This window comes from Anguilla anguilla, chromosome 1 (assembly GCF_013347855.1).
Source record: "Anguilla anguilla isolate fAngAng1 chromosome 1, fAngAng1.pri, whole genome shotgun sequence".
Taxonomy (NCBI): domain Eukaryota; kingdom Metazoa; phylum Chordata; class Actinopteri; order Anguilliformes; family Anguillidae; genus Anguilla; species Anguilla anguilla.
Genome location: NC_049201.1, coordinates 82,916,103 through 82,941,696, shown reverse-complemented (window position 1 = coordinate 82,941,696; position 25,594 = coordinate 82,916,103). Strand labels below are relative to the sequence as shown.

The 25,594-nt window shown below is 43.1% G+C and overlaps 3 protein-coding genes across 3 annotated transcripts in view; all 3 read right to left on the bottom strand.

The window, feature by feature from the left end:
* The window catches only part of LOC118232142 (basement membrane-specific heparan sulfate proteoglycan core protein-like), a 1,449,502-nt gene that overhangs the window by 1,249,404 nt on the left and 174,504 nt on the right, over positions 1-25,594 (bottom strand). The window lies entirely within an intron of this gene.
* The window catches only part of LOC118232256, a 333,592-nt gene that overhangs the window by 252,195 nt on the left and 55,803 nt on the right, over positions 1-25,594 (bottom strand). The window lies entirely within an intron of this gene.
* Positions 1-25,594, bottom strand: part of LOC118232213 (B-cell receptor CD22-like) — a 109,329-nt gene that overhangs the window by 82,785 nt on the left and 950 nt on the right. The window contains exon 2 of the mRNA XM_035426980.1: positions 25,368-25,431. The gene's annotated coding sequence lies outside the window, so the exon portion shown is untranslated. The remainder of the gene's footprint in view (positions 1-25,367; positions 25,432-25,594) is intronic.

Here is a 25,594-nt window from a genome sequence, read left to right as displayed (position 1 = left end):
GATGCACTGATGTACTTACACTGCACATCAAGACGTTTAGGAGGAGATGTTTTGTTCCCAATCCAATTCCATGCCTCACAGTAGTATTCTCCTGCATCCTGCAGTGTGATGCTTTTAATGGTGTAACTGGATCCTCTCCATGAGAGTTCAGCTCTATTATTCTTATACCAGGTGTAGTTCTGTACTGGTGGGTTGGCATCGCTGCTGCAGGTCAGAGTCACTGAACTGCCCTCCACTATTTCACCAGAGGGGCTCACTGATACTGAGACGCTCTTCGGAGGATCTGAAAGAGAAAATAACAGACATTGCAGTTTTAAATAAAAGTCACACTGAGGCGTTCTTAGGAGCATCTAAAATCATTAGAAAAATGTGCTGAATTCCACATAATTTCTCACTCACTCTGTTGTGTCTCAAAACAATATCAGAGACATTTATTTCAAAGTAATGTTTATAATGGAGCTGAAATCTCACAATGTGATGTGGAGGAGTAGTGTGGTTAGGCCGCCATCTGCAGGCGGAGTGGGAGCAGTATAGCAGGCTAACAACCACGCCTGTTTGCAGTTACAATTGATTGGTAATGGTTTATATGCTCTGCCTGCAGTGAGACCGGGGTGCTGGAATGAGAGATGCACGTGGGAGCGGCATGCCATCTAATCCCCGTCCTCATCGTCTGTGTTTTGTTTTGGTTTTGTTTCCGTGTTTTTGGTATCGAGCGCACAATAAAGCCTTGGTGCCTCTAACAACGACGGATTGTGTGGTTTGTGGGGAAAAGGACTGCAGAACCTGTTACAGTAAATATCCCAGTATGTCATGCTTTGTTACAAAATTAACTGGATATACTGTAGCTTTTTATAGTAGTTGGAAAATGACACAGCAGAAACAAGTTTTAAACAGTGCCAAAAGTATTTAGATGTCTTTTTAGCATCTTCATTAATAATGATAACTTCATTTTTTAAAGTTGAACAGCTGCATGTGGTACCTTTTTTGCCCTTTGCAAACTCAAAATGACTACACGATTTACCTAAGACATGTCAGTATGATCAGGCTCATCACTGTATGATAATGTAATTATATCTGATTTCTCCTCCACTGCCCAGTGTGACTGCTTTACTCAGTGTCTTACTGCTGTGAAGTTACCCAAAGACACTCAGGAGATACTGATTCTCTGTGTGTCTGAAGCTGAGATGCACTGAAATACTCACATTGCACATCAAGACGTATAAGAGGAGATGTGTTTCTCCCAATCACATTCTGTGCCGCACAGTAGTATTCTTCTGCATCCTGCAGTGTGATGCTTTTAATGGTGTAACTGGATCCTCTCCATGAGAGTTCAGCTCTATTCTTATACCAGGTGTATTTCTGCACTGGTGGGTTGGCATTATTCATGCAGGTCAGAATCACTGAACTGCCCTCCACTATTTTACCAGGGGGGCTCACTGATACTAAGACGCTCTTCGGAGGATCTGAAAGAGAAAATAACAGGTCTTGCAGTTTTAATTAAAATTCACACAGAGGTGTTCTTGGGAGCATCTAAAATCATTAGAAAAATGTGCTGAATTCCACATAATTTCTCACTCACTGTGTTGCGTCTCAAAACAATATCAGAGACATTTATTTCAAAGTAATGTTTATAATGAAGCTGAAATCTCACAATGTGATGTGGAGGGATGGTGTGGTTAGGGCGCCATCTGCAGGCGGAGTGGGAGCAGTATAGCTGGCTAACAACCACGCCTGTTTGCAGTTACAATTGATTGGTAATGGTTTATATGCTCTGCCTGCAGTGAGACCGGGGTGCTGGAATGATAAACGCATGTGGGAGCGGCATGCCATCTAATCCCCGTCCTTATCGTGTGTGTTTGGTTTTGTTTTCTTTTCTGTGTTTTTGGTATCGAGCGCACAATAAAGGATTGGTGCCTCTAACAACGACGGATTGTGTGGTTTGTGGGGAAAAGGACTGCAGAACCTGTTACAGTAAATATCCTAGTATGTCATGCTTTGTTACAAAATTAACTGGACATACTGTAGCTTTTTATAGTAGTTGGAAAATGACACAGCAGAATCAAGTTTTAAACAGTAACAGAAGTATTTAGATATGTCTTTTTAGCATCTTCATTAATAATGATAACTTCATTTTTAAAGTTGACCAGCAGCATGTGGTACCTTTTTTGCCCTTGCAAACTCAAAATGACTACACGATTTACCTAAGACATGTCAGTATGATCAGACTCATCACTGAATGATAATGTAATTATATCTGATTTCTCCTCCACTGGCCAGTGTGACTGCTTTACTCAGTGTCCTACTGCTGTGAAGTTATCCAAAGACACTCAGGAGAAACCGACTCTCTGCTCTGTGTGTCTGAAGGTGAGATGCACTGATGTACTTACACTGCACATCAAGACGTTTAGGAGGAGATGTTTTGTTCCCAATCCAATTCCATGCCTCACAGTAGTATTCTCCTGCATCCTGCAGTGTGATGCTTTTAATGGTGTAACTGGATCCTCTCCATGAGAGTTCAGCTCTATTATTCTTATACCAGGTGTAGTTCTGTACTGGTGGGTTGGCATCGCTGCTGCAGGTCAGAGTCACTGAACTGCCCTCCACTATTTCACCAGAGGGGCTCACTGATACTGAGACGCTTTTCGGAGGATCTGAAAGAGAAAATAACAGACATTGCAGTTTTAAATAAAAGTCACACTGAGGCGTTCTTGGGAGCATCTAAAATCATTAGAAAAATGTGCTGAATTCCACATAATTTCTCACTCACTCTGTTGTGTCTCAAAACAATATCAGAGACATTTATTTCAAAGTAATGTTTATAATGGAGCTGAAATCTCACAATGTGATGTGGAGGAGTAGTGTGGTTAGGCCGCCATCTGCAGGCGGAGTGGGAGCAGTATAGCAGGCTAACAACCACGCCTGTTTGCAGTTACAATTGATTGGTAATGGTTTATATGCTCTGCCTGCAGTGAGACCGGGGTGCTGGAATGAGAGATGCACGTGGGAGCGGCATGCCATCTAATCCCCGTCCTCATCGTCTGTGTTTTGTTTTGGTTTTGTTTCCGTGTTTTTGGTATCGAGCGCACAATAAAGCCTTGGTGCCTCTAACAACGACGGATTGTGTGGTTTGTGGGGAAAAGGACTGCAGAACCTGTTACAGTAAATATCCCAGTATGTCATGCTTTGTTACAAAATTAACTGGATATACTGTAGCTTTTTATAGTAGTTGGAAAATGACACAGCAGAAACAAGTTTTAAACAGTGCCAAAAGTATTTAGATGTCTTTTTAGCATCTTCATTAATAATGATAACTTCATTTTTTAAAGTTGAACAGCTGCATGTGGTACCTTTTTTGCCCTTTGCAAACTCAAAATGACTACACGATTTACCTAAGACATGTCAGTATGATCAGGCTCATCACTGTATGATAATGTAATTATATCTGATTTCTCCTCCACTGGCCAGTGTGACTGCTTTACTCAGTGTCTTACTGCTGTGAAGTTACCCAAAGACACTCAGGAGATACTGATTCTCTGTGTGTCTGAAGCTGAGATGCACTGAAATACTCACATTGCACATCAAGACGTATAAGAGGAGATGTGTTTCTCCCAATCACATTCTGTGCCGCACAGTAGTATTCTTCTGCATCCTGCAGTGTGATGCTTTTAATGGTGTAACTGGATCCTCTCCATGAGAGTTCAGCTCTATTCTTATACCAGGTGTATTTCTGCACTGGTGGGTTGGCATTATTCATGCAGGTCAGAATCACTGAACTGCCCTCCACTATTTTACCAGGGGGGCTCACTGATACTAAGACGCTCTTCGGAGGATCTGAAAGAGAAAATAACAGGTCTTGCAGTTTTAATTAAAATTCACACAGAGGTGTTCTTGGGAGCATCTAAAATCATTAGAAAAATGTGCTGAATTCCACATAATTTCTCACTCACTGTGTTGCGTCTCAAAACAATATCAGAGACATTTATTTCAAAGTAATGTTTATAATGAAGCTGAAATCTCACAATGTGATGTGGAGGGATGGTGTGGTTAGGGCACCATCTGCAGGCGGAGTGGGAGCAGTATAGCTGGCTAACAACCACGCCTGTTTGCAGTTACAATTGATTGGTAATGGTTTATATGCTCTGCCTGCAGTGAGACCGGGGTGCTGGAATGATAAACGCATGTGGGAGCGGCATGCCATCTAATCCCCGTCCTTATCGTGTGTGTTTGGTTTTGTTTTCTTTTCTGTGTTTTTGGTATCGAGCGCACAATAAAGGATTGGTGCCTCTAACAACGACGGATTGTGTGGTTTGTGGGGAAAAGGACTGCAGAACCTGTTACAGTAAATATCCTAGTATGTCATGCTTTGTTACAAAATTAACTGGATATACTGTAGCTTTTTATAGTAGTTGGAAAATGACACAGCAGAATCAAGTTTTAAACAGTAACAGAAGTATTTAGATATGTCTTTTTAGCATCTTCATTAATAATGATAACTTCATTTTTAAAGTTGACCAGCAGCATGTGGTACCTTTTTTGCCCTTGCAAACTCAAAATGACTACACGATTTACCTAAGACATGTCAGTATGATCAGACTCATCACTGAATGATAATGTAATTATATCTGATTTCTCCTCCACTGGCCAGTGTGACTGCTTTACTCAGTGTCCTACTGCTGTGAAGTTATCCAAAGACACTCAGGAGAAACCGACTCTCTGCTCTGTGTGTCTGAAGCTGAGATGCACTGATGTACTTACACTGCACATCAAGACGTTTAGGAGGAGATGTTTTGTTCCCAATCCAATTCCATGCCTCACAGTAGTATTCTCCTGCATCCTGCAGTGTGATGCTTTTAATGGTGTAACTGGATCCTCTCCATGAGAGTTCAGCTCTATTATTCTTATACCAGGTGTAGTTCTGTACTGGTGGGTTGGCATCGCTGCTGCAGGTCAGAGTCACTGAACTGCCCTCCACTATTTCACCAGAGGGGCTCACTGATACTGAGACGCTCTTCGGAGGATCTGAAAGAGAAAATAACAGACATTGCAGTTTTAAATAAAAGTCACACTGAGGCGTTCTTGGGAGCATCTAAAATCATTAGAAAAATGTGCTGAATTCCACATAATTTCTCACTCACTCTGTTGTGTCTCAAAACAATATCAGAGACATTTATTTCAAAGTAATGTTTATAATGGAGCTGAAATCTCACAATGTGATGTGGAGGAGTGGTGTGGTTAGGCCGCCATCTGCAAGCAGAGTGCGAGCAGTATAGCAGGCTAACAACCACGCCTGTTTGCAGTTACAATTGATTGGTAATGCTTTATATGCTCTGCCTGCAGTGAGACCGGGGTGCTGGAATGAGAGATGCACGTGGGAGCGGCATGCCATCTAATCCCCGTCCTCATCGTCTGTGTTTTGTTTTGGTTTTGTTTCCGTGTTTTTGGTATCGAGCGCACAATAAAGCCTTGGTGCCTCTAACAACGACGGATTGTGTGGTTTGTGGGGAAAAGGACTGCAGAACCTGTTACAGTAAATATCCCAGTATGTCATGCTTTGTTACAAAATTAACTGGATATACTGTAGCTTTTTATAGTAGTTGGAAAATGACACAGCAGAAACAAGTTTTAAACAGTGCCAAAAGTATTTAGATATCTTTTTAGCATCTTCATTAATAATGATAACTTCATTTTTTACAGTTGAACAGCTGCATGTGGTACCTTTTTTGCCCTTTGCAAACTCAAAATGACTACACGATTTACCTAAGACATGTCAGTATGATCAGACTCATCACTGTATGATAATGTAATTATATCTGATTTCTCCTCCACTGGCCAGTGTGACTGCTTTACTCAGTGTCTTACTGCTGTGAAGTTACCCAAAGACACTCAGGAGATACTGATTCTCTGTGTGTCTGAAGCTGAGATGCACTGAAATACTCACATTGCACATCAAGACGTATAAGAAGAGATGTGTTTCTCCCAATCACATTCTGTGCCGCACAGTAGTATTCTTCTGCATCCTGCAGTGTGATGCTTTTAATGGTGTAACTGGATCCTCTCCATGAGAGTTCAGCTCTATTCTTATACCAGGTGTATTTCTGCACTGGTGGGTTGGCATTATTCATGCAGGTCAGAATCACTGAACTGCCCTCCACTATTTTACCAGGGGGGCTCACTGATACTAAGACACTCTTCGGAGGATCTGAAAGAGAAAATAACAGGTCTTGCAGTTTTAATTAAAATTCACACAGAGGTGTTCTTGGGAGCATCTAAAATCATTAGAAAAATGTGTTAAATTCCATATAATTTCTCAGTCATTGTGTTGCGTCTCAAAACACTAGTAGAGACATTTATTTCAAAGTAATGTTTATAATGGAGCTGAAATCTCACAATGTGATGTGGAGGAGTTGTGTGGTTAGGGAACCATCTGCAGGTCGGAGTGGGAGCAGTATAGCTGGCTAACAACCACGCCTGTTTGCAGTTACAATTGATTGGTAATGGTTTATATGCCCTGCCTGTAGTGAGACCGGGGTGCTGGAATGAGAGACACACGCGGGAGCGGCATGCCATCTAATCCCCGTCCTTATCGTGTGTGTTTTGTTTTGTTTTGTTTTGTTTTGTTTTGTTTTGTTTTCGTTTTTGTTTCTGTGGTTTTGGTATCGAGCGCACAATAAAGCCTTGGTGCCTCTAACAACGACGGATTGTGTGGTTTGTGGGGAAAAGGATTGTAGAACCTGTTACAGTAAATATCCCAGTATGTCATGCTTTGTTACAAAATTAACTGGATATACTGTAGCTTTTTATAGTAGTTGGAAAATGACACTGTCATGGTCCTGCGTTCCTGTCTGCGTTTTCCCTGTTGGGCCGCCAGATGGCGGCACTTCTGTTTTGTGTCCTGCTCCCCCTGTGTTAATTGTATGATTGTTTGTTCGTTAGCCTCTGCTCCATGTGTTCTTGCCTATGCCCTGAATTTCTAATGTTTTTGGATTTTTTCCTTGTTCCTCTGTTTTGAAGTTTCCCTTGTTTGTTTAAGGTTGCCCTTTTGTTCCCTTTGTTTCCTGGTTTCAAGTAAAGTCTTTTTGTTCTTTCATTTGGAGTTTTTTATTTTTTCCACCCTCTGCGTTTGGGTCCCAACCCCACGCAACCTGACAGAAGAATCCAGCCAGTGCAGGACCCAGCGGAGTTTTTTTTTTCTTCCCCTCCTCTTCCCTTTTGAGGAGTTTTTTTCATGCCACCAGTCTGGAGCAAGCCGGTGGTTGCTGGGGGGGCCTCTGAGTTCAGCCCTGCCGTCGGACAGGCCCTCTTGTCCTGTGGACATGAGGGGGACCAGCTGACGAGCATACGCCAGGGGTCGCGGTCGTTCATAGAATACGCGACCGAGTTTTGCTCGTTGGCTGCGCAGAGCGATTTGGCCCAGGCTGTTCTGTGCCAGCTATTTCTGGACGGTGTTAAGGACTCCCTCCATGGTGGCCTGGCCTACTCCGGGCTTATCGGGTCATCGGACCTAGGAGCCCTGATGACCACGGCCCTCCAGTGGGAGGCTTACCTCCAGGGGCGCACAGAGATGCCCCCACTGGCCCAGACCACGGCCGGGCCACGGCCGCCTGCTTCGTCTGCAGTCCCGGAGGGGCCTTCACGGCCTGCTTCGCCCCAAGTCCCGGAGGGGGGGCCTTCACGGCCTGCTCCGCCCGCCGCTCCGCAGGAGCTGCCTCCTGCTTCGCCCCGCACCCAGGAGCTGCCTCCTGCTTCGCCCCGCACCCAGGAGCTGCCTCCTGCTTCGCCCCGCACCCAGGAGCTGCCTCCTGCTTCGCCCCGCACCCAGGAGCTGCCTCCTGCTTCGCCCCGCGCCCTGGAGAAGCCTCCTGCTTCGCCCCGCACCCTGGAGAAGCCTCCGAAGCTGCCCAGTGCTCCTGCCCTGCCCTGTGCTCCTGTGTCCCTTGGTGTTCCCTCGTCCCTTGGTGTTCCCTTGTGTTCCCTCGTCCCTTGGTGTTCCCTTGTGTTCCCTCGTCCCTTGGGGTTCCCTCGTCCCTTGGTGTTATTGCTCCCCCTAATGTCCGTCCTTCCCCCGGTGTCGTCGCTCCCCCTAGTGGCCGTCCTTCCCCCGGTGTCATCGCTCCCCCTAGTGTTCGCCCTCCCCCCAGTGTCCATCCTCCCCCTAGAGTCCGCACTCCACCTAATGTTCCCACGCCACCCAGTGTTCCCAACCGTGTGTCTGTGTGTTCCCCGGCCCCCGTGTCTATTTGTCTGCCCGCCTGTTTGTCTGTCTGTTTACCCGCATGTGTGTCAGCCAGTTGTTGGCCTGTTTGTCTGCCCCCCAGGCCGTCGGCCCATCGGTCAATGTGTTCTCCCCCCTGTCTGCCTGTCTGTCTGTGTGTCAATCTGCATGTTTCTTGTCCTGTCTGCCGATTTGTCAGTCCTTGTGTCAGTCGTTTAGGCCTCCCCTTTCCTTCCCTGTCTGTCTGTCCCTGAGTGTGTCTGTTGGTGTTGCCTTGTGCCTCCCCGCCTGCTTGTTCCTTTGTTTGTCCTTGTAGGTCTCCTGATGTGGTTCCTGTGTCCGTCAGTCCCCGCCTGCGTGTCCCTTTGTTTGTCCTTGTAGGTCTCCTGGTGTTGTTCCTGTGTCCGTCAGTCCGTTTTGTCAGTCGAGTTCCCGTTCCATGTAGTATTGAGTCCACTCTGTGTCTGTCTTGTGCCCAGTCCTGTGTTGTGTGTGTCTGTTTCATGTAGGGTCGTGGTGTTGTCCGTTCCTGTCTAACCCTAGTTCAGTGTTCTGTCTTGTCTCGTCTTGTTCCAGTCCTGTGTTCTGTCTAGTCATGTCTAGTCCGGTGTGTCTACCTCGCCCCAGTCCAGTTCCTGTCCTGTTCCTGAATCCCGTCCAGTTCCTGTCCAGCCCCGAGTTCCACTCCAGTCCCGAGTTCCGTTCCTGTCCACTCCAGCCCCGAGTCTTGTTCTTGTCTTGTTCCTGTCCTGCCCAGTCCAGCCCTGAGTCTTGTTCTTGTCTTGTTCCTGTCCTTCCCAGTCCAGCCCTGAGTCTTGTTCTTGTCTTGTTCCTGTCCTGCCCAGTCCAGCCCTGAGTCTTGTCCTGTCCAGTCCTGTTCCTGCCCCAGTCCTGAGTCCAGTCCAGTCCTGTTCCTGCTCTGTGTCCAGTCCCTGAGTCCCTGTCCTGTCCAGTCTTGTTCCTGCCCGAGTCCTGTTCCTGCTCTGTGTCCAGTCCCTGAGTCCCTGTCCTGTCCAGTCTTGTTCCTGCCAGAGTCCTGTTCCCCTGTCAGAGTCCGGTCCAGAGTCCTGTTCCTGTGTTCTGTCCCTGTTCTTGTCAAGTCCAGTCCTGAGTCCTGTCTCCAGCCCCCACCCTCTGTTCACTCCCTCACCGGGTCGGCCTCCTGGGACGTCAGGAGCCGTCCCTTGGGGGGGGGGGGGTACTGTCATGGTCCTGCGTTCCTGTCTGCGTTTCCCCTGTTGGGCCGCCAGATGGCGGCACTTCTGTTTTCTGTCCTGCTCCCCCTGTGTTAATTGTATGATTGTTTCCAATTGTCTAATCATTGTTTTCTGGCTGTCTCGTTTTCCCTTCCCCTTCCGTGGCCTGATTGTTCATGGTGCCCTCCTGTGTCTCGTCAGTGTGTTCTATTTAAGTTTCCCCCTCCCTTGACTCAGGTGCTGGATTCTTGTGGTAATGTCAGATTGTTTGTTCGTTAGCCTCTGCTCCATGTGTTCTTGCCTATGCCCTGAATTTCTAGTGTTTTTGGATTTTTTCCTTGTTCCTCTGTTTTGAAGTTTCCCTTGTTTGTTTAAGGCTGCCCTTTTGTTCCCTTTGTTTCCTGGTTTCTAGTAAAGTCTTTTTGTTCTTTCTGTAGCAGCATAGAAATATTGGTTTCTCTGTACTTCCTGGTTGTGTGTCGCTCCCAGGTGGTGGGTGTGTCACTCTAGAGCGCAGCTGGTAGTTATTTATTGAGTTGGGGTCACGTATTTAAGCAGTGGCCTCCCCCCTGCTTCCTGCTCTCATTCCGTTGTGTCACTTCCTGGTCATAGGCGTTGTTTTGCTGTCTGCGACAGGTACGTTTGCTCTTGCTTCAACTCACTGGTTACTTGTCGTATTGATTGAATGCTTATGGCGTTTATTTTGCGCTACAGAGTTGTGGGTGCGCCCCGCCGTTGAGTGCGTCTTTGGCTTGTGTGCCGCTCGCTTGGTTTCGCTGTGGTAAGTGTTCCCTCTCTCTCAGCATTAGTGTATGCTATGCTATTGGCTAATGCTGGTGTGGTCACAGGTTAAAGCGCTGGTAGCTGAGTTGCTGGGGTGCATGGGCCCTTCTCCCTCCCTCCTCTGTGCTAATGCCCTGCGGATGAAGGTGATATTTTGGAATCAGCTGATATTCACCGCCGCTCCCGAACATCATCAAAACGTGACGAGCTGCTGCTGTTCTGTCTCCGGCTGCCACTTTTCCATTGTTCGTGCTGCGCTGTATGCCATTTTGTATGCTGCTTTTCCGCACGGTTGCCTCTGGCTGATCGCTACATTCTGTGCCCTGCATGGTTGTATTGCAAAGCTAGCCGCTCTGCTTTCTCTCTATACAAAGACCGGACTGTTTGGCTATACACAAGGCTTTTAGCCGGGGTTAAAATCCCCTTCCCGTAATTGTGTGGATGATTTGTGGTTTATTTCTTTAGTTTTCTTAGTTTGGATTACTCCCATTATTAGTTTGGATTAATTATTAATATACATATTTTTTTGATTACTTCTGTTTGTTCATTTTGATTTAGTTATTTTAGTTGCCCCTTTCAGTCCTTATTTGTTTTTGGGTTAATTTCAATATTTCTCCTGTGGTTTTATATTAAGACAAGTTGGTTTTTATTTTCATTTGTTTATTTTCCTGATTTCCCTTCCACTAATTGTTTTATCCCTTTTCAGTTGTTGAGGTCGGTGGCGGTGCTGGTGGTGGGATTCCCCCCCTTTTTTTGTGTGCTGTGCTCCCTGGGATTCGAGTTGTCACAACCGTGTGTGTGTGTTTCACGTGTGCGTGGGTGACTTCCTCCCCACTGGCCCCTGTCCATCCGGTAAGCCTCAGCCCTGATCAGGTTTCCCTTTCCCCCTCTGCATGAATGGTGTTTTAAAATGATGTATTAAAAATATTTTAATAGTTGAGTGTAAAATAAAGATCTATTTTCTTTACAAATTGGAACCACGTCTCTGCCCTTTTGAGTGTTACGAACCTGTGTGTCTTGTGTTCAGATTTAAAATATTTCCTTGGGTGAAATTCCCAGGGTGGCGTTGTCTGGCAACTTAAAATTATAAATGTTATTATGGATGCGCTTGTGTAAGTACTCGCTGCCACATTTCATTTGGAGTTTTGTATTTTTTCCACCCTCTGCGTTTGGGTCCCAACCCCACGCAACCTGACAGACACAGCAGAATCAAGTTTTCAAAAGTGACAGAAGTATTTAGATATGTCTTTTTAGCTTCTTCATTACTAATGATAACTTCATTTTTTTTAAAGTTGAACAGCTGCATGTGGTACCTTTATTGTGCACTGCAAACTCAAAATGACCACACGTTTTACCTAAGACATGTCAGTATGATCAGACTCATCACTGTGTGATAATGTAATTATATCTGATTTCTCCTCCACTGGCAAGTGTGACTGCTTTACTCAGTGTCTTACTGCTGTGAAGTTAGCCAAAGACACTCAGGAGATACTGACTCTCTGCTCTGTGTGTCTGAAGCTGAGATGCACTGATATACTCACACAGCACATCAAGATGTTTAGGAGGAGATCTTTTCATCCCAATCCTATTCTGTGCCGCACAGATGTATTCTACTGCATCCTGCAGTGTGATGCTTTTAATGGTGTAACTGTCCTCTGGTCCTCCTGTCTCTGAGGATACAGGTTTATTCTTCTTATACCAGATGTATCTCTGCACTGGTGGGTTGCCATCACTGCTGCAGGTCAGAGTCACTGAACTGCCCTCCACTATTTCACCAGAGGGGCTCACTGATACTGAGACGCTCTTTGGAGGATCTGAAAGAGAAAATAACAGGTCCTGCAGTTTAAAAGAAAAGTCACACTGAGGCATTTTTGGGAGCACCTAAAATCATTAGATTAGATTAGATTCAACTTTATTGTCATTGACACATGTCACGAGTACAGAGCAACGAAATGAATAGTTAGATGAGAAATGGGAGAACAGGAGGAAGGAGGAGGGAAACCTCAGCACAGAGCAACATCATAAAACATTACAACAATACTCGAAGACTTGCACATGTGGTAGGGGGTAGGGTGTCGGGGAGGGGAAGTGTCGCTGCACAGACACTGGGGGGAGCACGCAGCCGTCTGGCGCATCGCTCAAAACCCTCAGCAGACTGCACTGTAACGGGGGAGGGAGGGGGGAGGGGAGCCAAGAAGGCGTTGAGTTGGAGGTAGTGTGTGTGTTATGTATCTTTGTGTGTGTGTAAGTCCATGGACTTCATCTCCACCGCAGTCTCAACATTGTCTCTGCCGTCTGATACTGATGACGAGGACACGGCCGTTGCCCTGGAGACGACCTCGAAGAGTCCTGATCCAGAGACAAAGTTCATAGGAGCAGGGAGGTGGGGGGTAGGGCTGAGCATCTGTCTGCATAACAATCCAGGAGAGTGGAGAGATATCAGCCTTCCAAGGCCGAGGTGGGGGAGCCAATGAAGATAAGGATTGTTTTGGGTTCAGGCAGACTTCTGCTTTTTTCATCTGCCTTTAGTCCTGTGGTTCTCTCAGCGTTGTTCCAATCATCCGAATTTGTTGGCCCATTTCAGTGAGCCGAACCGACAACTTCTCCAAGTTGGTATCCATCATGCGAAATTGCGATACGATCACATCCAGTTTGCGATTGAGCTCGCAAATCACTTGAGTCTGAGTGTTGACAGCCCTGCCCGTTCCCTTAATGGCGAGCTCCCCAGTTAGTGCTGCCAACGCCTTCTGAACTTTGCGATAAATCAGGATGCTGCCAGCTCCAAACAGCAGAAAGCCTGTTATCATAATTCCAATCAAGTAAACGTCTTCAACATCCTCAACGGAAAGGATCGACAGGCACACGACCCTCCACTCCATCCAGGAGTCCATCGTGCATCCGGCTGCAAACATTCCGTCAGGGCAAGAGGGCTCTCCCTTACCCGTTATTCTCGTCGAGAAAATACTGTCAATTGCGTTGAGAGACCAGTTGATCAGATCCATAATTTTAGGTTTCGGAGGGAAATGAAGAGAGAGGCTCCGGGTAGTTCAGGCAGAGACAGCACAAGACAAGAGAGAAGCAAGCAGGGGGAGATAAGAGCAGGGAGGGAGCAGAGGAAAAAGCGTCCGCCTTCGTTGAGAGCAGGAAGCAGAAACAATGCAATTAGCACAATGTGGTCAATTCCATATAATTTCTAATTCTCTGTGTTGCGTCTTAAAACACTAGCAGAGACGTTTATTTCAAAGTAATGTTTATAATGGAGCTGAAATCTCACAACGTGATGTGGAGGAGTGGTGTGGTTAGGGCGCCATCTGCAGGCAGAGTGGGAGCAGTACAGCTGGCTAACAACCACGGCTGTTTGCAGTTACATTTGATTGGTAATAGTTAATCATAAAAAACACGTTTTCAACGTACAAAAATGCCAAGTTACTAAAAAGTATTGATATCAAAATGACGCCAAGTTACGATACTACAAACAATATAGGCTATCTTGCCTCACCGAAATGACATAAGATGTATCTCAAAGCAATGCTACCCAATATTTCCTCAGTTCTTTCAAGTCACTTGGCCCTGTGTATAAGCATGCACTACATGAACAGGCCAAATATATGTGTGGATGGCTCTCTCACAGTCAAGATTGATTGAATAGGTGTGTGTATGTTCAATTTGTATTGGTATGTAGGCCTATGTATTTCGCTGCCCAGGCTTTCTGTTGCGTGAATGATAGTATGTTTCTTGGTACAAGTGTGTTCGTGAATGTGAATGTAAGATGCTGCCAGGGAAATGTCCCCATGCGGATAAAGAAGTTCTCTATGTATGTATGTACAATATGTGTTTTACATGCAGTATTTATTGTACGTAGCAAATATACAATAACTTGCACATGTACTCAAATTCAGTTCAGAAGCAAGTATAAACATGTTTTCTGGAGAAATGTGCTTCCTGTCGTTGCTCAGCAGCAGTTCTGTACATTAATGAATTTATACATTAATTTCAATGTACAATGTTCAATGTGTTCCATGAGGCAATTCGAAATATTTGTCTCTTTGATCTGACAGAAAGTTTGCATGATATTGTGAAATGGTAAGATTAGAAAACACAGGGCCAAGTGACTTGAAAGAACTGAGGAAATATTGGGTAGCATTGCTTTGAGATACATCTTATGTCATTTCGGTGAGGCAAGATAGCCTATATTGTTTGTAGTATCGTAACTTGGCGTCATTTTGATATCAATACTTTTTAGTAACTTGGCATTTTTGTACGTTGAAAACGTGTTTTTTATGAGATATCACTTCTTTTTGCAAAGCGTTTTATTATGAGAGTGAGAAATGCGACCCTGCAAGAAACGGTTGTGGATTATGGCTATCGTTGTGTGAATCTGTACAGTCTGATGAGCGTGTACCGTTCAGCAGTTTCGGTTTGCTATATATGTAAAACAGTGTCTGTGAGAAAGGATGCAATGGCGTAAGCGTAAACGCATCAGAAACGCAGATGGAATATGGTATGTACTCACGGATTTGACGTCCATCCAACGAGCCTTGACTGACAAAATAATCAACACGCCCGTAGAATTATAACTCCCTAGGTCGCAACTTGTGTAGCCTTCTGTCCTGCTCCGTTGTCTGTTATTTCGTGGAGATGCACTATTAGTGTTTGTAAGGTTTATCCTTCTGTCCTGCTCCATTGTCTGTTATTTCGTGGAGATGCACTTTTAGTGTTTGTAAGGTTTATAAGGCATTTTGATAGGCTAATCTGCAGGTAGGAATCCTCTTCGCCGTTTTGCTAAACTAGAACCGGAAAACATGATAGTGGAGAATAGGAGCAGACGCATATGTCCCAGCAGGCTTTGCATATGAGAGAATAACAACAGTGTGAGAGAAATTAAAATGAAATTACGAAATTCCGTAGTTGAAACAATATGTTTTTAGCAGAATGGGCATGTAGGTGAAGGTTGACATGATCACGGAGTATAGTGCGAAGTAAATGGAGTGACCATGAGCGAGCTTATATTCCTTATCAAATGGTATATATAACAGTCGGTATTGAACATTGGTTGTTGAAGTGGAGAGTCAAATAACATTGCACACATTATTTACCTGTAATGTAATCTATTGCATGAATGTGTTTTTCTCATGTTCAGTAAGAGTAGTTATACTTATGAGTGAATCATGATTTTAAATGTAATGTTTTAATGCGGAGTTGCAGAACGTACATACGTAGTAATTGTGTGTAGCCTATGTGGCTAGATAGAGAACAGGGCGAGATAACATGGATGTAGAAACGTGGCGTTTGCTGATATTAAGGTTTTGTACAGTAGCCAAGTGAAGAAATATAGTTAGTAGAAATGGCACAGTGGTGAACCGGTGTAACTTTTAAATAAAAGGAATACATTTGCGTCATGAAATGCATATGGGTGGCCGTGAGTGAGTGAGGTTTACCAGTCTGTGACTTCGTTAGCTAATGCCATAGCTATGCAATGCGTGAAATATCATTAGCGAACCTGCCGGTAGTTTTAAAGAAGAACACAAGCCAGTAAGCACAGAAGAGCTTCAGTTGAATCCATATGGCTTAGCAATATTGTAGCCGGTCAATAACTGAACGTACAGACGGTAAGTCATAATGCATATATCTTAGCAATATTGTAGCCGGTTAATAACTGAACGGTGAACGGCGGGTAGATATGGTGCAAAAGCAATAATTAAGAAGTAGTAGACAATTATTAGTGAGGGTCGAAGCAAGTTAAAGAAACGGGTTCCAAGCTGGGCTTGAACATACGACCCAGTGTTCCCAAGCCTGTAACCTTACCCACTAGGCCACAGACGGATTAGCTGTTCAACCTGCGGAGTTGCGGAATGTACATAAGTATACTAATTGTTTGTAGCGTATGTGGGTAGATAGAGAACAGGGCGAGGTAACAGGAATGTAGAAACGTGGCGTTTGCTGATATTAAAGTTTTGTACGGTAGCCAAGTGAAGAAATATAGTTAGTAGAAATGGCACAGTGGTGAACTGGTGTAACTTTTAAATAAAAGTAATACATTTGCGTCATGAAATGCATATGGGTGGCCGTGAGTGAGTGAGGTTTACCAGTGTGTGACTTCGTTAGCTAATGCCATAGCTATGCAATGCGTGAAATATCATTAGCGAACCTGCCGGTGGTTTTAAAGAACACAGGCCAGTAAGCACAGAAGAGCTCCCGTTGAATCCATGTGGCTTAGCAATATTGTAGCCGGTCAATAACCCAACGTACAGACGGTAAGTCATAATGCATATATCTTAGCAATATTGTAGCCGGTTAATAACTGAACGGTCAACGGCGGGTAGAAATGGTGCAAAAGCAATAATTAAGAAGTAGTAGACAATTATTAGTGAGGATCGAAGCAGGTTAAAGAAACGTGTTTCAAGCTGGGCTTGAACATACGACCCAGTGTTATCAAGCCTGTAACCTTACCCACTAGGCCACGGATGGATTAGCTGTTCAAATTGCGGAGTTGCAGAATGTACACAAGTAGTAATTGTTTGTAGCGTATGTGGCTAGATAGAGAACAGAGCGAGGTAACATGAATGTAGAAATAGAAGCGTGGCGTTTGCTTATATGAAAGTTTTGTACGGTAGCCAAGTGAAGAAATATAGTTAATAGAAATGGCACAGTGGTGAACTGGTGTAACTTTTTAATGAAAGGAATACATTTGCCGTGACTTCGTTAGCTAATGCCATAGCTATGCAATGCGTGAAATATCATTAGCAAACCTGCCGGTGGTTTTAAAGAACACAGGCCAGTAAGCACAGAAGAGCTCCCGTTGAATCCATGTGGCTTAGCAATATTGTAGCCGGTTAATAACTGAACGGTGAACGGCGGGTAAATATGGTGCAAAAGCAATAATTGATAAGTAGGCTAGTAGACAATTATTAGTGAGGGTTGAAGCAGGTTAAAGAAACGTGTTCTAAGCTGGGCTTGAACCTTCGACCCCATGTTCCCAAGACTGTAACCTTACCCACTAGGCCACAGGTGGACTAGCTGTTTGAACGGGAAATGTTTGAGAATACAAATGTATGGGTATTTTGCGTGTGTATGCGCGTTTTTGATTGGGTCGTGTAGGGCAGATTTGGCTGGTGTTAGTGAAATGTCCAATGGGGAGACATGTTGTTAGTGGGATAGGCGGCAGGAAAAATAAGAATGAGAAGAAGAAGAAGAAGAAGAAGAAGAAGAAGAAGAAGAAGAAGGAGAAAACGCAAAATCCCCTTAGTTTGGGGCTTTATTGTGTGGACATGTGAAGTTGTTTATGAATTCTGTCTGTTGAAATGGGGTCAGAATGTACAGAATTTAATGTTTTTAAGGGCTGAGTGTCTGTGGCTGTTGTGGTTATTTCTGTGGGGAACCCTGAAAAGTGCCAAACTCTCGGTGCTGTATAGGTATGGGGGCATGCCCCCGCCAAGGCGTAACTTGGCGGGATGGCATACCTGCCATCCCAATATGCTCTGCCTGCAGTGAGACCGGGGTGCTGGAATGAGAGATGCATGTGGGAGCGGCATGCCATCTAATCCCCGTCCTTATCGTGTGTGTTTTGTTTTGTTTTTGTTTCCATGTCTTTGGTATCGAGCGCACAATATAGCCTCGGTGCCTCTAACAACCACGGATTGTGTGGTTTGTGGGGAAAAGGACTGCAGAACCTGTTACAGTAAATATCCCAGTATATCATGCTTTGTTACAAAATGAACTGGATGTACTGCAGCTTTTTAAGGTGGTTGAAAAATGACAGAGCAGAATCAAATTTTCAAAAGTGACAGAAGTATTTAGATATGTCGTTTTACCATGTTCATTAATAATGATAACTTAATTTTTGTAAAGTTGAACAGCTGCATGTGGTACCTTTTTGCCCTTTGCAAACTCAAAATGACTACACGTTTTACTTAAGACATGTCAGTATTATCAGACTCATCACTGTATGATAATGTAATTATAACTGATTTCTCCTCCACTGGCCAGTGTGACTGCTTTACTCAGTGTCTTACTATTGCAATGTTTCCTAAAGATACTCAGGAGATACTGTCTCTCCTCTGTGTGTGTCTGAAGCTGAGATGCACTGATATACTCACACAGCACATCAAGACGTTTAGGAGGAGAGACGTCTATGCCAATCACATTCTCTGCGGCACAGTAGTATTCTCCTGCATCCTGCAGTGTGATGGTATTAATGGTGTAACTCCGGTCTGATCCTCTCCATTTGGACACAGCTCTATTACTCTTATACCAGGTGTATTTCTGCACTGGTGGGTTGGCATCACTGATGCAGGTCAGAGTCACTGAACTGCCCTCCGCTATTTCACCAGACGGGCTCACTGATACTGAGACGCTCTTCAGAGGATCTGAAAGAGAAAATAACAGGTCCTGCAGTTTTAAATAAAAGTCAAACTGAGGTATTCTTGGGAGCATCTAAAATCATTAGAAAAATGTGTTAAATTCCATATAATTTCTCACTCACTGTGTTGCGTCTCAAAACACTAGCAGAGACCTTTATTTCAGAGTAATGTTTATAATGGAGCTGAAATCTCACAATGTGATGTGGAGGGGTGGTGTGGTTAGGGTGCCATCTGCAGGCGGAGTGGGAGCACTATAGCTGGCTAACAACCACGCCTGTTTGCAGTTACATTTGATTGGTAATGGTTTATATGCTTTGCCTGCAGTGAGACCGGGGTGCTGGAATGAGAAACGCACGCGGGAGTGGCATGCCATCTAATCCCTGTCCATATCGTCTGCGTTTTGTTTTGTTTTGTTTTGTTTTTGTTTCCGTGTTTTTGGTATCGAGCGCACAATAAAGCCTTGGTGCCTCTAACAATGACGGATTGTGTGGTTTGTGGGGAAAAGGACTGCAGAACCTGTTACAGTAAATATCCCAGTATATCATGCTTTGTTACAAAATGAACTGGATATACTGTAGCTTTTTAAGGTAGTTGGAGAATGACACAGCAGAATCAAGTTTTCAAAATTGACAGAAGTATTTAGATATGTCTTTTTAGCATCTTCATTAATAATGATAACTTCATTTTTTAAAGTTGAGCAGCTGCATGTGGTACCTTTTTTGCCCTTTTCAAACTCAAAATGCCTACACGTTTTACCTAAGACATGTCAGTATGATCAGACTCATCACTGTATGATAATGTAATTATATCTGATTTCTCCTCCACTGGCCAGTGTGACTGCTTTACTCAGTGTCTTACTGCTGTTAAGTTACCCAAAGACACTCAGGAGATACTGACTCTTTGCTGTGTGTGTATGAAGCAGAGATGAAGCTGGGAAGTCGCTGTCCCAATCCCATTCCCTGCCGCACAGTAGTATTCTCCTGCATCCTGCAGTGTGATGCTTTTAATGGTGTAACTGGATCCTCTCCATGAGGGTTCAGCTCTATTATTATTATACCAGGTGTATCTCTGCACTGGTGGGTTGGCATCGCTGCTGCAGGCCAGAGTCACTGAACTGCCCTCCACTATTTCACCAGAGGGGCTCGCTGATACTGAGACGTTCTTCGGAGGATCTGACAGAGAAAATAACAGGTACTGCAGTTTTTAAAGAAAAGTCACACTGAGGTGTTCTTGGGAAAATCTAAAATCATTAGAATAATGTGCTAAATTCCATATAATTTCTCACTCACTGTGATGTGTCTCAAAACACTAGCAGAGACATTTATTTCAAAGTAATGTTTATAATGGAGCTGAAATCTCACAATGTGATGTGGAGGAGTGGTGTGGTTAGGGCGCCATCTGCAGGCGGGGTGGGAGCACTATAGCTGGCTAACAACCACGCCTGTTTGCAGTTACAATTGATTGGTAATGGTTTATATGCTCTGCCTACAGTGAGACCGGGGTGCTGGAATGACGGAAGACGCACGCGGGAGCGGCATGCCATCTAATCCCCGTCCTTATCGTGTTTTGTTTTGTTTTTGTTTCTGTGTTTTTGGTATCGAGCGCACAATACAGTCTTGGTGCCTCTAACAACGACGGATTGTGTGGTTTGTGGGGAAAAGGACTGCAGAACCTGTTACAGTAAATATCCCAGTATATCATGCTTTCTTACAAAATGAACTGGATATACTGTAGCTTTTTAAGGTAGTTGGAAAATGACACAGCAGAATCAAGTTTTCAAAATTGACAGAAGTATTTAGATATGTTTATTTAGCTTCTTCATTAATAATGATAATTTCATTTTTTAAAGTTGAACAGCTGCATGTGGTACTTATTTTGCCCTTTGCAAAGTCAAAATGACTACACGTTTTACCTAAGACATGTCAGTATGCATTACATTACATTACATTACATTCATTTGGTAGACGCTTTTATCCAAAGCGAGGTACAAAAAAATGCATTTCATGGTCGTAAACAACTGCTAAACACGGGTTCAGTAAGGTACAATACCTATTTTGTACAGCTATTTCTAGCCGAGAACAGTGAACACTATTCTGGCCTAACATCTGCAGAGCCAACTAGGCAGAAGAATAAGCTACAGATCAGGCTTATCATTGTATGATAATGTAATTATATCTGATTTCTCCTCCACTGGCCAGTGTGACTGCTTTACTCAGTGTCGTGTGCTGAGAAGTTACCCAAAGACACTCAGGAGATACTGACTCTTTGCTGTGTGTGTATGAAGCTGAGATGCACTGATATACTCACACTGCACATCAAGACGTATAGGAGGAGATCTGTTTGCCCCAATCACATTCTGTGCCTGACAGTAGTATTCTCCTGCATCCTGCAGTGTGATGCTTTTAATGGTGTAACTGGATCCTCCCAATTGGGATACAGCTCTATTCTTCTTATACCAGATGTATCTCTGCACTGGTGGGTTGGCATCGCTGCTGCTGCAGGTCAGAGTCACTGAACTGCCCTCCACTATTTTACCAAAGGGGCTCGCTGATACTGAGATGCTCTTCGGAGGATCTGAAAGAGAAAATAACAGGTCCTGCAGATTTAAAGAAAAGTCACACTCATCACAGTAGGATAATGTAATTATAATTGATTTCTTTTTCACTGGTCAGTGTGACTGCTTTACTCAGTGTCTTACTATTGCAAAGGTTCCCAAAGACACTCAAGAGATACTGACTCTCTGCTCTGTGTGTCTGAAGCTGAGATGCACTGATATACTCACACTGCACATCAAGACGTTTAGGAGGAGAGGTGTCTGTTCCAATCCCATTCTCTGCCTCACAGTAGTATTCTCCTGCACATACACACACACGCACACACACCCACAAACACACTGCTCAGAAATGTTTCAAAACACAGATGTGTTGGCAACATGACAGCTAAGGGATTCAATTAACAAAACTTGTTAAAACAAGTGCACCTAACTTCTCCAAAACTATGAAACATCAATAATTGAACTTGAATTTCAATACTAACTGATGTCAGTAGATGGCAGTAGCCACCGATCAATGTGAGATTCGCAGGTACAGGAAGTCTTGCTTAGTAGCTAGCTTTTCTAGAATGTAGTAGCAAACCAAGTAAGTTTAGAGCAAGTGTCTGCATATACCTTCGGCCGAAAACTGTTATGTTTTGCTTGCAGTAAAAAAAAACTGCATTCATTAAAACGTGGCACCGGAATACTTGTGTCGTCATTCTAAGATTGCAACATGCACAATCAACAGCTCCGATCATTTAGTACAGGCACAGATATTTTTATCATGCCTCTGTCTCAGTTTCAATGTTGAGTGTGAAGAGGAGCTTCATCTTATCAGTTCTCTCTTTGTTCCCCTCTCGTTTCAGATGAGCGATGTTGCACTACTCTAAATTAATGTACTGTAGAACATTATTTTATATAAATTATATACATTCCTTAAGGACATTTAAATGTATTCACTTTGGCTTCTGATTGAGATAATGAAGAGAGACTAATGAATAGGAACACATGCTGATAAATACTTTATATGTAGACTGAAAAATCAGAACTACATTTGGAAAAAAAACAAAACAAACAATTTACCTGACACAGAGAGGACGATTACCAACAAGGTATTGAAGAGCATGGCTGCATCAGATTGAAAATATTTATCCAAATACACATATACAGGTCTTGATTATTATTAAAACTGTGAAAATGAACAGCACAAAGAAAGACTGTCAGAGTATTCTATTAATTTGCAGAAATAGCAGAATAACAATTATTACACAAGCACACACAGTGAGTTAATGTGCTGCTAATGCCTACAACTTCTTTGTGTTTTATGAAGAGCTCACAAAGATTCCTGAAAGCAGGGACTGAAACACCTTTTACTTGATGAATGATATTTGTATAGAAGCAATCATTTATAGTCCGAAAATGCATTTAATTTTATATTTGATTACAGTTTAATCTTCTTGCACCACAAAATATTGTGAAGTAGTTTTGACTAAATGAAATAATATGATAATGCACTTACCAGGAGAGAGTTCTGATCTGGCATCGGTGCTTTGCTAATGTGCCATTAGTAGTAAACAGCCTTGCAGACAGAGCAGTGTGGCTGAATATGATCGGATATAAAATGCTTCACACTAAATTTAAAAGTAGAATGTGTTAGAGATCTGACTCAGTTCCTGAAGGTCATACATGTTTTAGATTTTATCAGATATATTATCAGTCTGAAGAAAATAAACACAGTCGCTTGCTTTGTGTCTGGACTGGACCAGTAGTGCCTTTTCAAAAAGACTGGGTAATTCTCATTTCTTTGCCCCTACTGTATTATTGAAATTCAGATGTCAATATTTATGTTCATTTTTGCATATTACGCTTATGGAATAAACATAACTACTATGTTTACAAAAAGGATTCCGGATTACAACACAAACTGATGCTAAGATCTGAGGCTTTGCCTATTCCAATACATCCATCAATCCATCCATTAACTACACGCGCTTATCCTGAGCTGAAGCTGGAGCCTATCCAAGCATGCACTGGGCGAGAGGCAGGAATACACTCTGGTCAGGCTGCCAATCTATCGCAGGGAACACACACCATTCACTCACACATTCATACCTCTGGGCAATTTAGAGTCTCCAATTGGCCTATTTGCATGTTTTTGGACCGTGGGTGGCAACCGGAGTACCCGGAGGTACATGCAAACTCCAGACAGAAAGGCCCCAAACCGAGATTCGAACCCAGAGCCTTCTTGCTGTGAGACGACAGTGCTACCCACTGAACCACCATGTCATCCCTATTCCAATACATGTACAGTAGAGGTTAATATAAAAGTGACTGTAAAAGGTGTGATAGGCATCAGGCACAGGTAAGCACTGATACATTCAGGAGCCCTATACAAAATCCATTACCTAATCCAGACTATTAAATTCAGTTTAGTGAAAGATCATCCAAGAAATTGATCTGAAATGTACATACAGGACTTCCCTATTTTAGTAACTGCCCCATCTACAAGTAGATTGAATGTATTGCATCCATCTATCCCTCCTGGGTAAATTTTACTGCCACAAACAGCATGCTTTACCATTGCTACCATACGTAGCTCAGTCGTGTTTATGTTTCATGCATTGGATTTTTGACATGAAGCCGAAACATCAACAAAACACTGCTGTTGCTTAGCCTATAACCTGCTTATTAACATAAAGATTGCACACACTGTACTTTCACAGAAGATGAAAGGAGTGGACAGGCGTAGTTTTCGTATATTTGTGTATCGCAGCAGTGCAGTATGGTGGTTTGGGGGTCCAGAGTGTGACTCTGGGAGCTCTGAGGTTGCAGTTTCCATCCCCACCTGGAGCACTGCTCTGGGGCCCCAAAGCGGGTACTGTGAGGTGCCCCTGCTTGGCTCTTTTGTGCAGAGGAGTAGCGGGCGCGGCTGTGGGTGAAGCTGCCTAATTTCAGACCAGAGCCACCCTGACCACAGACAGCTAAAGCGCTGCTCACTTCCTGCAGCCTGTTCTATTCTTTATTTTATTACACACTTCAGATCAGTTCTGGTGCTGCAGCACTGTTTCTATGGTTGATGTTCATGTGACCTTTTAGAACTTTGGTTTTGCTTCGCCTGTTATATGGTCCTTCATGCACATAATTAGTTGCATTTCAATGCTGATATTTCATGAAGATGACTTTTACTACATACAACTTATTGAATAGTATTATTATTGAATCTTTCACAGAGATTAACTTGATCCCCGCATGTGAACTAAATGGAATGCAGGCAAAACATGATGCCCATTTGAAGAAAATAATGAAAATATGTTTCAGAACAGATGTTCGAGGTTCACAGTGCTTTACAATGCTCAAATAAACCATAATACATTGATACACAAAATACAACAATGTATGTAAAGAAAACAAATAGAATAGGCATTCTTTCAAATACCTAAAACCAGAGAGAAACTTAAATATGGGCTCAATACAACAAGGCAATGTAAAATTAAGTACTAAAACACTGTTTTAAAAACATCTGGGAACTTACCTTTAAAAGTGACTTGAGTTTGGATATTATAATCTGTGCAGACTATAATACAATATGAGATTGTAATATCTTCAGACAGGGGTCTGGAGGACTATGCAAACGAGACGCACACACACACACACACACACACACACACATATTTTCAAGAATAAAATTTAGTTTCACAAAAGTTGAAATGATTGCAAAATCTATTCTTCGGGAATAGAGCACACCAGTAAATGCAGTTCTGTGCATGTCATAAAGCCAAAGAACTCTATTCATCCCTATTACAGAGCTGAGCATGAACAGGAACTTCAGATTAATCCTATGCTCTATATTTCACAATCCTATGCTATATATTTCACAGCAGATGTGTGGTAAAAACAAATGTAAAAAGATTCTGCTCAGCCAAGAATCTCAAAACCAAATTCAAATTCAAATTCAAAACAACTTTATGTATCCGTTAGGAACTTCATTTGTGTAAAAGCGTCAGTGCATACACAATACATAACCGGACAAACGATAAACACAGATTAGACAACATACAAGTGTAGCTTATAACAGTTTAAGATGTCCGCCAGTAGGGCATCTAAACAACGTATGTGATCATGTGTATATGATTTAGATTCCCATTTCCTTAAATTTTTTGCTTTCCCAGTCTAATGAATTAAACAGGTTATATTAAATCATAATAGATTTTAGCTTCTGATAGATATTGTAACGTCTGTTAACTGGCATTAATAAGCAGAACTGAAGTAACTAAATTGTTTACCTGAGGCAGAGAGAAGGGCTTACAAAAATACTGTTGAGGATGTTTGGGGCATGGCTGCATCGGCCTGAACATACATATAAAAAACATTACTTATATTATTAACTTATTTTTATTATTATTATTTTTTTTACATAATTTAATTTTTAAGAAAGATAATTTACTGTTTTAAACGAATGCTGTGCATGTTTTCCCCACTGGTCACATAGCCACCTTTCAGCAGTGAGAGA